The 15297-nt window shown below is 45.4% G+C and overlaps 1 protein-coding gene across 3 annotated transcripts in view; it reads right to left on the minus strand.

Moving 5' to 3' along the window:
• The window catches only part of LOC126272437 (tensin), a 2382193-nt gene that overhangs the window by 423266 nt on the left and 1943630 nt on the right, over positions 1-15297 (minus strand). The gene's annotated exons all lie outside the window — the stretch shown is intronic.

The following is a 15297-nucleotide window of genomic DNA, read 5'->3' on the forward strand; positions in this document are numbered from 1 at the left end:
GGCATGGATGTGTATCATGTCCTTAGGTTGGTTAGGTTTAAGTAGTTCTAAGTTCTAGGGGACTGATGACCATAGATGTTAAGTCCCATAGTGCTCAGAGCCATTTGAACCATTTTTTGAACCACATCCAGTCTTTGACTGCGTGAAGCAAGCATAGGTGTCACAAAGAAGTAGCCCGACTGCACTGGAGGGGTGAGGGGGAAGGAGGGGAGGCGATGTGACTGGAATGACAAGATTTCCGACGATTTTTGAGGAATGCCGATGTGAAGAAATAGCATTCTTCAAAAATAGTTGTCGAAAATGATGAACAAAAATGTAAATGACATCACTGGGCTTTTTGATGGGCGGAGACGAGTTAGAGGAAATGTTGAAGCATTCGGCGCTACTAACAGAAAGTGCAACGTTTAACTTCACCATACAATTTTGACACTTTGGCTGCTAGGTAAGGCATCTGATGTATGGTACGGACACATCGGGCACCTTTTATTGTGCCACTGACAGGCAATCACGACTTTTAGCAAAGTGGTTGCCACCAAGCATGAACCTGCGCCGTTTACCTTTCAATTCTTGCTCTAAGGGGGATAAGCAGGCTGCTACCTTGTTGATGTACAGGACATATGTAAGGTGACAGAATAAATTGTCAGGTTTGCACCTTTCATGACACCTTTACAAATCGCAATGAGAAGGTGAAGGTGACACCTAATGTAAATTGACAATTATAAGAACGTTTGCCTATTAATATGCAAATACGCAAATACGCAAAAAGGGATGACAGTCAATCGACGGCAATAAACACACCATTCCTATACAGTGCATGTCTTTGAGCAGAAGGTAGAACAGGGAACACGAGTCGAGTCACTTTTAGTTTTGAAAAGCCAGATCCACAATGGCGTAGCAAAACTGCGCTGCAGGAATTACGCCGGCAACCAGTTAAAGGGGTGGCAGGAAAGAGGACAGCGACCCGCGCCAGGTAATTCAAGCTGGAGGGCCGCCTGTAGCGAAGGCATCAGTACAAGGGCAGAGGAGACGCTTTAGAAAACTGCGTTTTGAAACTACAATGGGATACGAACAAAAGTAAGTGACGCATTTTCGTCCAGCGAAAGCAACACATGGAAAGGTCAATGTACTTTAGGCGTCTAGAATGGGCACAAAACGTCGGATTGGCGGAAACTCAATAGGAAGGAGAAAACTACTGATGTTTCGACACAGTTTGATGGAAGGGATGTTGCGACCGGTAGAGGGTGTTCCTACACAATGAGAGGAATGCTCCTATTGGTCGAAAAAAGCTGTGATGTGAAAAAGGAACCCAAGTGGAGGGAGGCAGTTCTGCCTTGAGTAGGACAAGAGAAAAATTTTGTGAGGACTCTTCTCTGAACTGGCGTCAAGTGCAGAATGGAGCGCTTAACGCTACATACGACACAGAGGAGAAATTGGTGCGGACATCGCATTCACAGCGGCTGCGTTCCAGCTCAAATTATCTGTAGCAACGTTTAGTTCCAAATGTGGAGAAACGAACCAGCTAAATTAGTTAACGGTTCATGCGAGAACTGAGAGGGCACTTTAATATGCACACTGCTCCAACCATACTTGTGTATATCACCACATAATTAGACTATGGCTGAGTACATGTTTTCTCGCATAACGAGGAACATAGGGAAAGTTTCTGTTGGAAAGTTCAGTAAAGGCCACATTAGTCTTGTAGGAATTTCAGTGGGATAGAGCGGCCTTTCAGACAGCAGCACGTTGTAGCTTAAGGTAAATACCGCGTGCAGAGGCATAAACTTTGTTGGTTCACCAACTTGCATCCATTGTGAAGTCGAGTGGCCTTGGGTAATCTTGTGCTCAAATTTGTCACTTGACTAACCATCCACCGTGGACTTGATTGTCGTCCTAAATGGTACCGAACTTTGAACCGCAATCGGACGATTTTCGTAGTACTGACCAACATCATAACCTTTGTGTAAGAGCAATTTTGTAAAAAACGTCCAATTAAACTTTCATATTATTGTGCTTAGGATTAATGTAAAGAAACTTCCCATTAAACTTCCATAATATTGAACTTAAGATTAATGTTCTTTCAGAGAGTTAATATTTAACATTGTTATATATAAATTTATGTTACTTTTTGATGTTGGCAAGATACTTTATTCATGTAACTCTTCAGGCTTTCCCGGCGAGATCTTGACATGTGGAATAAACGGGTCTACTGCCGGATGTTTGTGTCGCTCTGGCGCTGTTTTATGTTGGCGAGTTGAAAACTGTGTGAAAAGCTGTAATGTGGTGAGAAATATTACGACATTAAACTTGTCATTTCACCTCACAGTTTTTCTCAGTTCAAGAATAAGCAAGCAAAAACTAAACCCCCGCAACCTTACACATCTAATAATAACGCAATACTTAAAATACAGTTCTAAAACCAGCAGTATATTTACAATGTGCAGCCGATATTTTTATAGGCCAGTATGGCGATATCTTTTCCTCGATATATCGATATTTTTCGATGTATCGACAATTGGGTGCGAAATTTTTTTAAAATAACGATATAGACGATTCCCCGATATTTTTAAAAATATGAACAGTCCTAGTATGAAGCCTGTGGATTAGTCCCTGATGTGTATAATCAGCCATCGCTCACGGACAGTACACAGCTCACTCCAGGCGCCTCACCTGCGCCTTTCTTGTCGTTGCTAATGCATGTGTTATCTCGTACAACGAAGAGCTGCACTTATTTATTGGTTATTTACTTCCTTGCAGTAAAGATGGACCTGGTAGTGGCTGCTGCTCTTCAGTTGATAATTAAAATAATTCACAAATATATTCGGGGTGCGACAATAAAGTAATCAACCTAATTTTCTTTGCAACATGTGGCAACCCTGCAGGATTGCGTAGGCACAGTATCTTTGACCTTGGTCTATGCGCTGCTTCTAGTCCAAGCACCACATCGATGCAAATGCTCAGTCGTGAGTTGTGCTGTAACAAGTTAACACGTGTTTGTGTCTCTTGTCAGGGAAATGGAACCGCATAATGTTGCGCAACGGTATGCCATTTCCTTTTGCGTTAAATTGGGTGAAAACGCTACGGCACTTACGGTGATCTTCAGAAGGCTTTTGGAGAGGAGCTCAAGTTTTTCGTCGGCATAAAATGTTTAGTGAAGGCAGAACGAATGTTGAAGTTGAAGACCGCAGTGGAAGACCATCAACCTCACGGACGGATGTCAACTTGGCCAGGGTGCGTGAACCCGTACGATCTGATCGAAGAAGAACTGAACATCAATCGAGAAACAGTTCGTCTAATAACAACTGAAGATCTTGGTATGATAAAGATGTGAGAAAAAAATGGTTCCCAAAAATCTCACATCATAACAGCGAGAAACAGCAATTTTTAACCTCAAAACAAATCAGTACTACCACACCCACCTTATCCACAAGATATCGCTCCGCGCTACTTTTTTCTATTTCCTACAGTCAAAACAGCGGTCAAGGGACACCATTTTCAAACAACACAAGGTGTCCAAAAAGCTTTGACGAGGGTCTTGGAGGATATTACAGAAGATGAGTTCCAGAAATGTTACCATCAATGGCAGAAGCGCTGCAAAAAGTGTGTGCAATGAGAAGGGAACTACTTTGAAGGAGACAACACTAAACTTGACTTTAACGGTAAGCAACATTTTTTTCCACATCATTCTCATTACATTGTCGCCCCTCGTAGGTTTGCGCTGCCGGGCAAAAATTTGCGCGCCTGGAAGGACGGCGTCGATGTTGATCCGATGACGGAATATGCCACCTGGAGGATTGTGGCCGTTTCAAGATCATCATCCCACAGATAGCGTAGTGGCATAGTTACCAGAGCGCCGTCTGTATCTACCATTTAACAGTGAATGCTCAGCCAGAAGCCTAAGTTTGACACAAACGTCTGGAGCAAGCAGGCAACCATGCCACGGAGATATGCTCGTGCTTCCTACAGCCAAACGTGCTGCGTCAGTTCAGCAACGATGCTGGTACCAGTGGTCACGTGGACATTCTCACACTCGTAGACGAGGTTCTAGATGGCAACGCAGCACAGTATCGTCGTAATGCAAGAGCAGCAATGGCAGTTCGTACAGCCACCGCAACCCAGGTAAGACGGTTTTTGAGTCCAAACTTGTCTACACGAACTGTAGCATACCGGTTATTAGCAGTGGGACTATGGGTAATCTCGTCTTCCACTCACGCTACAGCATCGACTGCTGACGTCAGAGGGTCACTTGGAAGATGGAGTGGCACGCTTTGGTTTTTAGCGATGGAAGCAGATTCTGCCAACAAGCAAGTGATGGTCACTCACGTGTACGACTAGGCCTGGCGAGCGCTCTCTCATAGAGTGCATTCGTTCAAGACACACTGGCTCTACCCCACTGGGGTGCGGTAAGCTAAAACTCTCGTTCACCTTTGGTACTTCTGCAGGGGACGCTAACCAGCGTTCAGCGCGTGAAGAATGCTGTCAGACAAGTTCTTTTGTCATTCTTGCAACAGGAAGGTGCTGTGTTGTTCCGACAGGATAATGCTCGGCCACACACTCCCCGTGAAACTCACCGTGCTCTACAAGACGTGCAGCAAATTCCCTGACCAGCACGATCTTCGGGCGTGTCTCGAATCGAACAGGGGTGGGAGGTGAAGTGACTCGTGCGACTCGTGAACCGACAACTCATACAGAACTGTGTGGGCAGGTCGAGCAGGCGTGGCGTAACGTATCCCGGGATTCTGCCATCTGTACGACCGACTGGATGCCTGAGTCAGCTCCTGCATTGTCTCCTGTGGAGGCTACACCGCGTCGTAGTATGGGTGTTTCATTATGGGCCGCTGGGGTTATTGGTTCGTACACGTGATCTTTACAATTACTCATATGCAATATTGCAACAATAAATACTGAGTGAATTAGAAACCTCTAAAAGGTTGTACTAATTTTTTTCGACAGTGTGTTCATATGATAAAACAGACGAATGGAATATTCCAGAATTTGAAACACGAACATCTGCTAGCATGAGTTTCTTAGAAGTAGATACCTTAGGGGTTGCGAAGCAACTCAAATCGCTTGATACGGGCAAGTCTTCAGGTCCAGATTGTATACCGATTAGGTTCCTTTCAGATTACGCTGATACTATAGCTCCCTACTTAGCAATCATATACAACCGCTCGCTCACCGATAGATCTGTACCTACAGATTGGAACATTGCGCAGGTCGCACCAGAGTTTAAGAAGGAGTAATCCATCGAACTACAGACCTATATCATTGATGTTGGTTTGCAGTAGGGTTCTGGAGCATATACTGTATGCAAACATTATGAATCACCTCGAAAGGAACGATCTATTGATACGTAATCAGCATGGCTTCAGAAAACATCGCTCTTGTGCAACGCAGCTACCTCTTTATTCGCACGAAGTAATGGCCGCTATCGACAAGGGATCTCAAGTTGATTCCGTATTTATAGATTTCCGGAAAGCTTTTGACACCGTTCCTCGCAAGCGACTTCTAATCAAGCTGCGGGCCTATGGGGTATCGTCTCAGTTGTGCGACTGGATTCGTGATTTCCTGATTTTCGAAACAGTAGCTGTGTACGGTGTGATTTGATCTGTCGTGATGTGGAATATAAGTATTGGAAGTTGGGAGTGAGAGGAATGGCAAGTGTGTCAGTGTGCTCGTCGTTTATGTATGGGCCCGTGTCATGGTGTGCTCAAAGTTAAGATTATCAGGAACGGTGAACGTTGTCCGGAAGGTAAATGCGTAGGATGCAGGACGTGAAAAAAGTGCTTTTATTTAGCTCGTCAAGGAGAGGTTGTTATTATGGGCGTGTGGGTGGTGCGTAGGGATATTCCGGCTATAGGCTGGTGTTAAAGAGTCGCTATACTCTACTTCAGTTTACCATTATTGTTGAATTGCGCCTGGCGCATATCTGTCGTTAGTTCCAGAGAATTTTTCACTGAGTATACTGCAGATGTGTCGATGTAATTGCCAGTGATGTGTTAAGATATCCCAGTCACAAGTCTGCAGTAATGGGAGGTAGAGAGTAATTGTGTCTGTGAATACTTCAAGAGCTTACGGAGGAGGGGGGGGGGGGGGGGAGCTAATGCGACAACTGGATACGTGACGGCACCAGCTTCAGTTAAGGTCTGTAGTAGCAAGGAAGCAGCATTGGTTCCGTTGTCAGTGTTTAAGGAAACAGCAGGCTGGCCTTCGAATTAGGCATGGATATACGTGTAGCAGGGGAGGGTTAGTTTGGCTGAGGTATAGAGAGGTTGTGTTTGTTGATGAAGGTTAAGGATTCAGAGATGGATTCGAGGAATGACTTATTACAGCTGATTCCACGGTCATAGGAGCACAAAGTACAGCAACGATGAAAATACTCTCCGAATATTTTTTGGCACTGGGAGAAAATCTGTGCTTCAACTGTCAATCTCTAAGATGATTTCTAAAAACTCTGCACTGACATTTAAGTGTCGGCCTCCACAAAACAAACATCAAAGTGAACTGAAACTGAGGCCAGTTCTGAATACATTTCGTCGGAGGTCCGTGTGCGCAATTCCTTGTCACTTCGGTGCAGATGGATTTGTTTTGTCGACGTAACACGTGTACGTTTCGTGCCTCTTACCTAACGTGCGATTCGCTGGTAAATGTTGTGCAAATATCACAGTCGTCTCACCAACGTCAGAGAAAGAGTGTAGCCAAGAGAAGATGAACATCGCTAATGTCATCTACTGGTTGGTACCAAAAGCAAAAAAATCCATTCATTTCACTGACAATGAAAAGCTGCCGCAAATCCAGAGAGCAAGGGAAGCTTGACAAGAATCCATTCATATAATAAAGTCCTCCGCTGTGTTTTCGTGTGTACATGTAAAGCCTATTCGCAGGGATTACTGAAGGGATTTCGACATTGTTTTCTCTAATAAATACACTGATTTCCAAGGAAGGTGTTTGTGTGTTTATATAAACAAGTTAGGCGGTCGCTACGTACTGGTACTCGTGCGAGCTGAGCCGGGAGGGTCGTTAATGTTCCTAAAACGAAAACTGTGTGACAACAAGTGCTACCATAATCTCAGAACACATACCCAATCTGTGCTGTTGTTCAGAAAAACTAAAGTTACGATGTATAAACTTTCACTGGGACCGGCGATACTGAATCTTGGACACTAACAAAATTCGATGCAAAGGAAGTTGGCAGATTTTAAAGAAAAAGATTGAGACAAATTCTTGGGCCAGTGGAGGAAAATGATTCCTGGAAGAGAAGATTCAATTATGAATTATATAATATATATAATAAACCTGACAATGTCAGATGCTTTTAGAATTAAAGGCTGAAATGGGCAGGACATGTACTGAGAGCTAATGAAGGAATGATTAAGTACTGAAGGAACCAGGTAGATTGGAGGAACAGAGCTAAGGTGGGAGGAAAGTTTCGGAGAGGACATAAGGAAAACTGTAACTCAAAGCTGGAGTAGTTCGGTACTTAACAGGTAAGAATGGAATAATCTTCTACAAAAGGCCGAGGCTGTCACGCTGATACTGGTGATGATGGGATCACAAAGCAGCGCAGACACTGTTGTAGATTTAAAATTCTTTCTAGAAAGTGTGTGTTTAAAAACATGAGCGTGCTATGGACGAGGAGTGCTAAGACCGAAGACCCATTCTGTGAGTGGTTTTAAGGTATGTTTCTTGCGGACGAGGAACTTGTTGGAAAATATATGAATGTAATCTTCGAAAATAACGTAAATCCACTCACTCAACCGAACAAGGAAGTGCTTCAACCTGCTAACAACATTTCAGTCTTTGCCAATGGATTAGTACAGGTAAGCGCACTCGGCGTATATAAATATCTCAGTGTTGTCGCGTAGCTACTGGATATGCTTGTATCCACAAATAGACACGAGTTTACAAGGCTCTTTCATGCGAAACTTGACTTGTACTCGTCTCGCACGATATCCTCCGAGCCGTGGATGAAGGCAAGAGTCAGGTTCCATACTCATAGGTTTCCGGAAAGACTGACTGGTACACGCTATAGACTGTTAAGAAAAATACGACCACACGGAACAGATTCTCAAATTCTTGAGTGACTCGAAGATTTTTTAGATAACAGAACACAGTAAGTTAGCTTCGATGGTGAGTGTTCACCATAGACAAAGGATTTATCAGGAGTGCCCCAGGCAAAGACCCCTCTTGTTATACAGGGTGGGCCATTGATAGTGACCGGGTCATTTATCTCACGAAATACACATGAAATGAAAAAAACTACAAAGAACGAAACTCGTGTAGCTTGAATTGGCAAACCAGATAGCGCTATGGTTGTCCCGCTAGATGGCGCTGCCATAGGTCAAACGGATATCAACTGCGATTTTCTAATAGGAACTCCCAGTTTTATTACATTTTCGTGTAGTACGTAAAGAAATATGAATGTTTTAGTTGGGCCACTTTTTTCGCTTTGTGATAGATGGCGCTGTAATAGTCACAAACGTGTAAGTATGTGGTATCACGTAACATTCCGCCAGTGTGGACGGTATTTGCTTTGTGATACATTACCCGTGTTAAAATGGACCGTTTACCAAATGCGGAAAAGGTCGATATCGTGTTGATGTATGACTATTGTGATCAAAATGCCCACCGGGCGTGTGCTGTGTATGCTGCTCGGTATCCTGGACAACATCATTCAAGTCTGTGGACCGTTCGCCGGATAGTTACGTTATTCAAGGAAACAGGAAGTGTTCAGCCACATGTGAAACGTCAGCCACGACCTGCACAAAAGATAACGCCCAGGTGGGTGTTTTAGCTGCTGTCACGGCTAATCCGCACATCAGTAGCAGACAAATTGCGCTAAAATCGGGAATCTCAAAAACGTCGGCGTTGAGAATGCTACATCAACATCGACAGGACCCGTACCATATTTCTATGCACCAGGAATTGCATGGCGACGACTTTGAACGTCGTGTACAGTTCTGTCACTGGGCACAAGAGAACTTACGGGACGATGACAGATATTTTGCACGCATTCTATTTAGCGACGAAGCATTATTCACCAACAGCGGTAACGTAAACCGGCGTAATATGTACTATTAGGCAACGGAAAATCCACGACAAGTGGAACATCAGCGACCTTGGCGGGTTAATGTATGGTGCGGCATTATGGGAGGAAGGATAATTGGCCCAAATTTTATCAATGGCAATCTAAATGGTGCAATGTATGCTGATTTCCTACGTAATGTTCTACCGATGTTACTACAAGATGTTTGACTGCATGACAGAATGGCGATGTAATTCCAACATGATGGATGTCCGGCACATAGCTCGCGTGCGGTTGAAGCGGTATTGAGTAGCATATTTCATGACAGGTGGATTGATCGTCGAAGCACCATACCGTGGCCCGCACGTTCACTAGATCTGACGTCCCAGGATTTCTTTCTGTGGGGAAAGTTGAAGGATATTTGCTACTGTGATTCACCGACAACGCCTAACAACATGCGTCAGCGCATTGTCAATGCACGTGCGAACATTACGGAATGCGAACTACTTGCTGTTGAGAGGAATGTCGTTACACGTATTGCCAAATGCATTGAGGTTGACGGACATCATTTTGAGCATTTATTGCATTAATGTGGCATTTACAGGTAATCACGCTGTAACAGCATGCGTTCTCAGCAATGATAAGTTCACAAAGGTACATGTATCACATTCGAACAATCGAAATAAAATGTTTAAGTGTACCTACGTTCTGTATTTTAATTTAAAAAACCTACCTGTTGCCAAATGTTGGTCTAAATATGTGAGCCATATGTTTGTGACTATTACAGCGCCATCTATCACAAAGCGAAAAAAGTGGTCCAACTAAAACATTCATATTTCTTTTCGTACTACACGAAAAGGTAATAAAAATGGGGGTTCCTATTTTAAAAAAAAACTCAATTGATATTCGTTTGGCCTATGGCAGCGCCATCTAGCAGGCCAACCATAGCGCCATCTGGTTTCTCCCTTCAAGTTAGACAAGTTTCGTTCTTTGTAGTTTTTTCGTTTGACGCTTTTTTCGTGAGATATTTGACCCGGACACGATCAATGGACCACCCTGTATACTCTGATGACCTAGAACATTATGACCACCTGCTTAATGGCTTGTTTGTCCGCCGATGCGTCCCATAGGATTTACATCAGGAGAATTTGGTCCTCGAGACATCAACGTGAGTTCACTATAATGCTCAAACCACTGTAGCACGGTTCTATCTACGAGATGCGAACGGTTATACTACTGAATGGTGACATAGTCGTCGGGGAAGACATCATGCATGAAGAATGGCTCTGAGCACTGTGCGACATGACATCGGAGGTCATCAGTCCCCTAGAACTTAGAACTACTTAAACTTAACTAAGCTAAGGACATCACACACATCCATGCCCGAGGCAGGATTCGAACCTGCGACCGCAGAACCGCTCGACCACTGCGGTCGGCTATGCATGAAGAGATGCAGGTGGTTTGGAGCTGTAGGCGCGTCTTCGATTACTACCTCAGGCTCCACGCATGCGCAGAAGAATGTCTATCATAGCATAATACTGCTCCCACCAGCCTGCGTCCGTAGCGTGCTGCAAGTTTCGAGGCGCCGTTCACCTCGATGACTGCCTTTGTGGAGACGACCATCGATCTAGTGTACTAAAAACGTGATTCACTCGAAGCGTCGACACGTTTTCATTGACCGATGCTCTAATCCCGATGGTTCCGTGCCCACTGCAATCGTAACAGACGATGTCGCTGAGTCAACATGTGAACACGTAGGTATAGTGTGCAGCAGAGCTCCGTGTTCAGCAATGTACGATGAACGGTGCGCTCTGAAATGCTTGAGCGTGCACCGGCATTGCGCTCTTTCGGCAGAGACGCCGTAGATGACCGTCTATCCTACTTTACAGAGAGGACAAGCCTCAGAACCCCACATTCTGTGAAGAGTCGTTGACGTACAACCATTTACCGCTTAGTGGTAGTTCACTGCCCTCCTACCTCTTTCCGTAGATGCTCACGACAGTAGCACGTGAACATTCGACCTGCTTCGCCCTTTTCAAGGTACTCGTTCACAGGCTCTGCGTAATAATAATCTGTCCTTTGTCAAATCCGCTTACCTCAGTGAATTTCGACATTTGCAGGTCGTGTCTTCGCTGGAATGATTCCCCGTCCGGGTGTGCTGCGGTTACACACTTTTGTTACAGGTTAACGTGCCCGCAAACGTCGTGGTGGGCAGTGGTCATAATCTCTTAGCTTGTCAGAGTAAACAATATGCATAAAAGACCTGTCGAACAGGGTGAGCAGCAACTTGCGACTGTTTGCTGATGAAGCTGTAGTGTACTGAAAATTGTCTGAGTGCCCCACATACTCGTATGATGTAGCAGCCGAACTTAGACAACTACTTCCTGATAATGACACGTATCAATACTTGGACAACAGGAAAATTTTGAAATATTAAACACCTTGGTTAATGAAATTTCACAAAAGATGTTGATAGAGTTCTTATGGGAAAATGGGCAGTAGTGGAACATAGAAGATGTAGCTAGGTTGAGGAGGAAGGTGCGACGATTATCATGAATGTAGTAGTAGTGTAGAATTAGATTTAGGACAGGAACCCTACTTCTTTTAGAAGTTATCTTTTTGAGAAAACTGCAGTGATATACCAAGTTTTACGGGCCAGGCCAGTGGCTGGAGCACTCCCACGCAGAATGCCTCAGTTTGCACCGGGCGATATATTATGATAGGCTTGTACATTCACTGACAACCTATAACGCTGCAAGCAGTAGCTGTAATTCTTAGAAATAAAGAAAATCGTATAATTTTATTATTACTTGTATCGTGACTTCTGTTGAATTGTATACAATTGTATGTATACTTAAACGACCCACTAATTAGGTTAGATACTGGGTTTATTGTAGATCTGAACAAATAATGAATTCCTTAAAAAAAGAAACAAAACAAAAAACGGAATGGTTAACTATAGTACAAGGTGCCCATCGTCATGCAGTGCATTGTGGCTTGCGGAGGATGTATGTACGAGGGCTGCGCAAAAAAGTAATGCACCGCCTTTTTTTTTCTTAAACAACTCTTTATTGAACATGATAAGAATTACACACACGAAAGAATGGTGTTTTATCTACACACCCTATTTTTCCACGTAATCTCCATGCCGTTCTACGGCCTTCCTTGAGCGCGAAACAAGGCCGTGTACGCCCTGTCTGTACCATTCGTTGTGCTTGTGGCGCAGCCAGTGCTTCACTGTGTGAATCGCCTCCTAATCGTCCTCAAAATGCATTCCGCGAATGGCATCCTTTAATGGCCCATACAAGTGGAAGTCCGAGGGAGCTAGATCTGGGCTTTAGGGTGGATGGGGTAACACTGTCCAACCCTGTTCCGCGACGTGTTCAGCAGTCCTCAGTCTTGTGTGGGACGGCGCGTTATCGTGTTGCAGCAAAGCACATCCTGGGTTGCTGTGGCGCCGAAGTCGCCGGAAGTGTGTCCCGAGTTTTGTTAATGTCTCGACATATGCGTCTGCATTATTGGTACCGCCTCTGAGCATCACATCAATGAGAATGACACTCTCAAAGTCCCGGAACATGGTGGTCATGACGTTACCTGCGGAAGCAGTTGCTCTGTACATTTTCATTTTCTTCTGTGGGGATCGGGAATGGCGCAGTTCCATCGGCTGTCGTTTTGTTTCGGGCTCAAAATGGTGAACCCAGGTTTCATCACCTGTAACAGTCCGGTACAAGAAGGCCTGGCTCTCAGCTTTAAAACGTTGCAACCGTTAGACACTGAGGGACTCATCTTGTATTCTCTTTAGAATAGTCAAGAGTGCGGATGATTGGATCGGCACTTCCTTTGCTGATTGACAGATGCAGCTCCAACTGGTAAAGAGTCTGTCCGTGGAGCTCCCCCGAACAGCCTTCTGATGACCCCACATTCTGTGCCCAACACTCTACTTCCGTCGGCAGCAGATGTTCCGTAGACTTTGCACGAGCGTTTGTGAATATTCCCCACAGTCTCTTTCCCTGCAATGAGAAATTCAATGACGGCACGTTACTTGTAACGTACATCACCTACAGATGCCATTTTGCAACTGGCCTGCAGCTACGCTATCTGTCGGAAGTGACGGAACCTTGGCGCGGTCACTCTGGAGACTTCAAATAATACCTACGTAACGTTTCGTATTCGTAGCATTGTCCTACGTCACCACCCATAACACGCTTTCCTACACACTCTACCCATCCGCTGCTGTGCCCCATGGTTCCATCCTCTTCCCCTATTCTCTACCTTCTGTATAGGGCGGACATGCCGCCGTATCCACCCCCCGTCCACCTTCTCTAGTACGCCGATGGCACCGCCTTCCTTGCCCTCTCCCTCACCCTCGAACGCTCCCAACACCTTCACCAATCCCATCTTGAGCGGTTCACCACTTGGTGCAACCAGTGGTTGCTCAAGGTCAATCCTTCCAAGATCCACACGATCACTGTAGGCAAAACCACCCCTTCCTCCCGTCTCCTCAACTTCTATATCACCATTTATGGCCGTCCTGTCACCCTCACGCCCATCTTCAATCACCCTCACCCCCATCTTCAAGTACCTTGGCGTCACCCTTGACCGTCGGCTCTCCTGGACCCCATCTCTGGACAAACCAAGCCAAGGTACGCACCTGACTCTGTCTCCTCTGGCCTTACATGGGGTCTGGACCCCTCCACCATCTGCCACACCTATAAATCCCTCATCCGCCCCATCCTCTGCTACGACCACCCTGCATGGATCTCCACCCCTCCTACCTTTTACAAATCCCTTCAAATCCTAGAACGCCAAGCACTCCGCCTCCTTTATCGCATCAGTCTCCCCTCCCCATGCGTATCCTGTATGACCTTATTCCGTTCCCGCAGCGCCTCCTTTTCCTCGAACAGATACGGATCCTATACACCTCCTGTAAACTCCACCCTCTTCACTCGCTAGTCTCTTCCATCCTCTCCCGCCCCCGTCCGCTGACACGCCTGTATTCCCAGTCCCACCTGCACTCCATCTCTCAATTCTCCATACCCTCGTCCAAGGTGGCTTCCACCAACTCCCCCTCCATGATGATGCACTCATCCCGTCCATCTACCCCTCCTACCAACTTTCAAAAATGGTTCAAATGGCTCTGAGCACTATGGGTCTTAACTTCTGAGGTCATCAATACCCTAGAACTTAGAACTACTTAAACCTAACTAACCTAAGGACATCACACACATCCATGCCCGAGGCAGGATTTGAACCTGCGACCATAGCGGTGGCGCGGTTCCAGACTGCAGCGCCTAGAATGGCTCGGCCACTCCAGCCGGCTCGTACCAACTTTGATCCTTCCCTTCCACACACTGTGTTTTTTCCTTAGGGCACTCTCTCTCCCTTCTCTCCCTCCTCCCTTACTCCCCGCCTCCTCGCCATGGGCGTCTCATTCCCCCCTCCTTTCTTTCCTCACCGTCCCATCTCCTCCACCACTGGCATCTACACCCTCCCCTCGCCCTCCTGCCCCATCTTTCCCCTTTTTGGGGGTTCCCGGACTCGTACACGTCAAGTGAACATTTGCGCGCCAGAGATCATCGCCATCTGTTCTTTGCGTGTGCGTCGTGTTAGTGCTTTAGTATTTCACCGCCCACGCTCCATCGTCCTCGTGTGTTATATCCGTCATCGGTGTTCGTGTACAAGTGCTGAACGTTTTTTATTTTACTACACCTGTGAACGGCTCCATTTTTCTTACTCACTTGTCTACTGTTTTTTGCACAACAAAATGTTTGTTTTTCTATGTCTTCCTTGTTGCTATTTGTACTATCTGTGGCCGAAGAGCGGCGTAATATTGCCGCTGCCGGCCCACCTTTATATAAGGTGTTAAAATAACAATAAAGAAAAAATAGCATTGTTTTCCGTTAAGAAAAAAAATGCAGTGCATTACTTTCTGGACAACCCTCGTACATGTACCGGTTGATCAAAAAGTCAGCATAAATTTGAAAACTTAATAAACCACGGAATAATGTAGATAGAGAGGTAAAAATTGACACACATGCTTGGAATGACATGGGGTTTTATTACAAAAACAACAAAAGTATTGTTAGGCGGGTGAAAGATCTCTTGCGCGCGTCGTTTGGTGATGTGCTCAGACGCCACGTTCGTCATGCTTGACCTCCCAGGTCGCCAGACCTCAGTCCGTGCGATCATTGGCTTTGGGGTTACCTAAAGTCGCAAGTGTATCGTGATCGATCGACGTCTCTAGGGATGCTGAAAGACAACATCTGACGGCAATG

The sequence above is a fragment of the Schistocerca gregaria genome, chromosome 5, assembly GCF_023897955.1.
Source record: "Schistocerca gregaria isolate iqSchGreg1 chromosome 5, iqSchGreg1.2, whole genome shotgun sequence".
Classification (NCBI taxonomy): domain Eukaryota; kingdom Metazoa; phylum Arthropoda; class Insecta; order Orthoptera; family Acrididae; genus Schistocerca; species Schistocerca gregaria.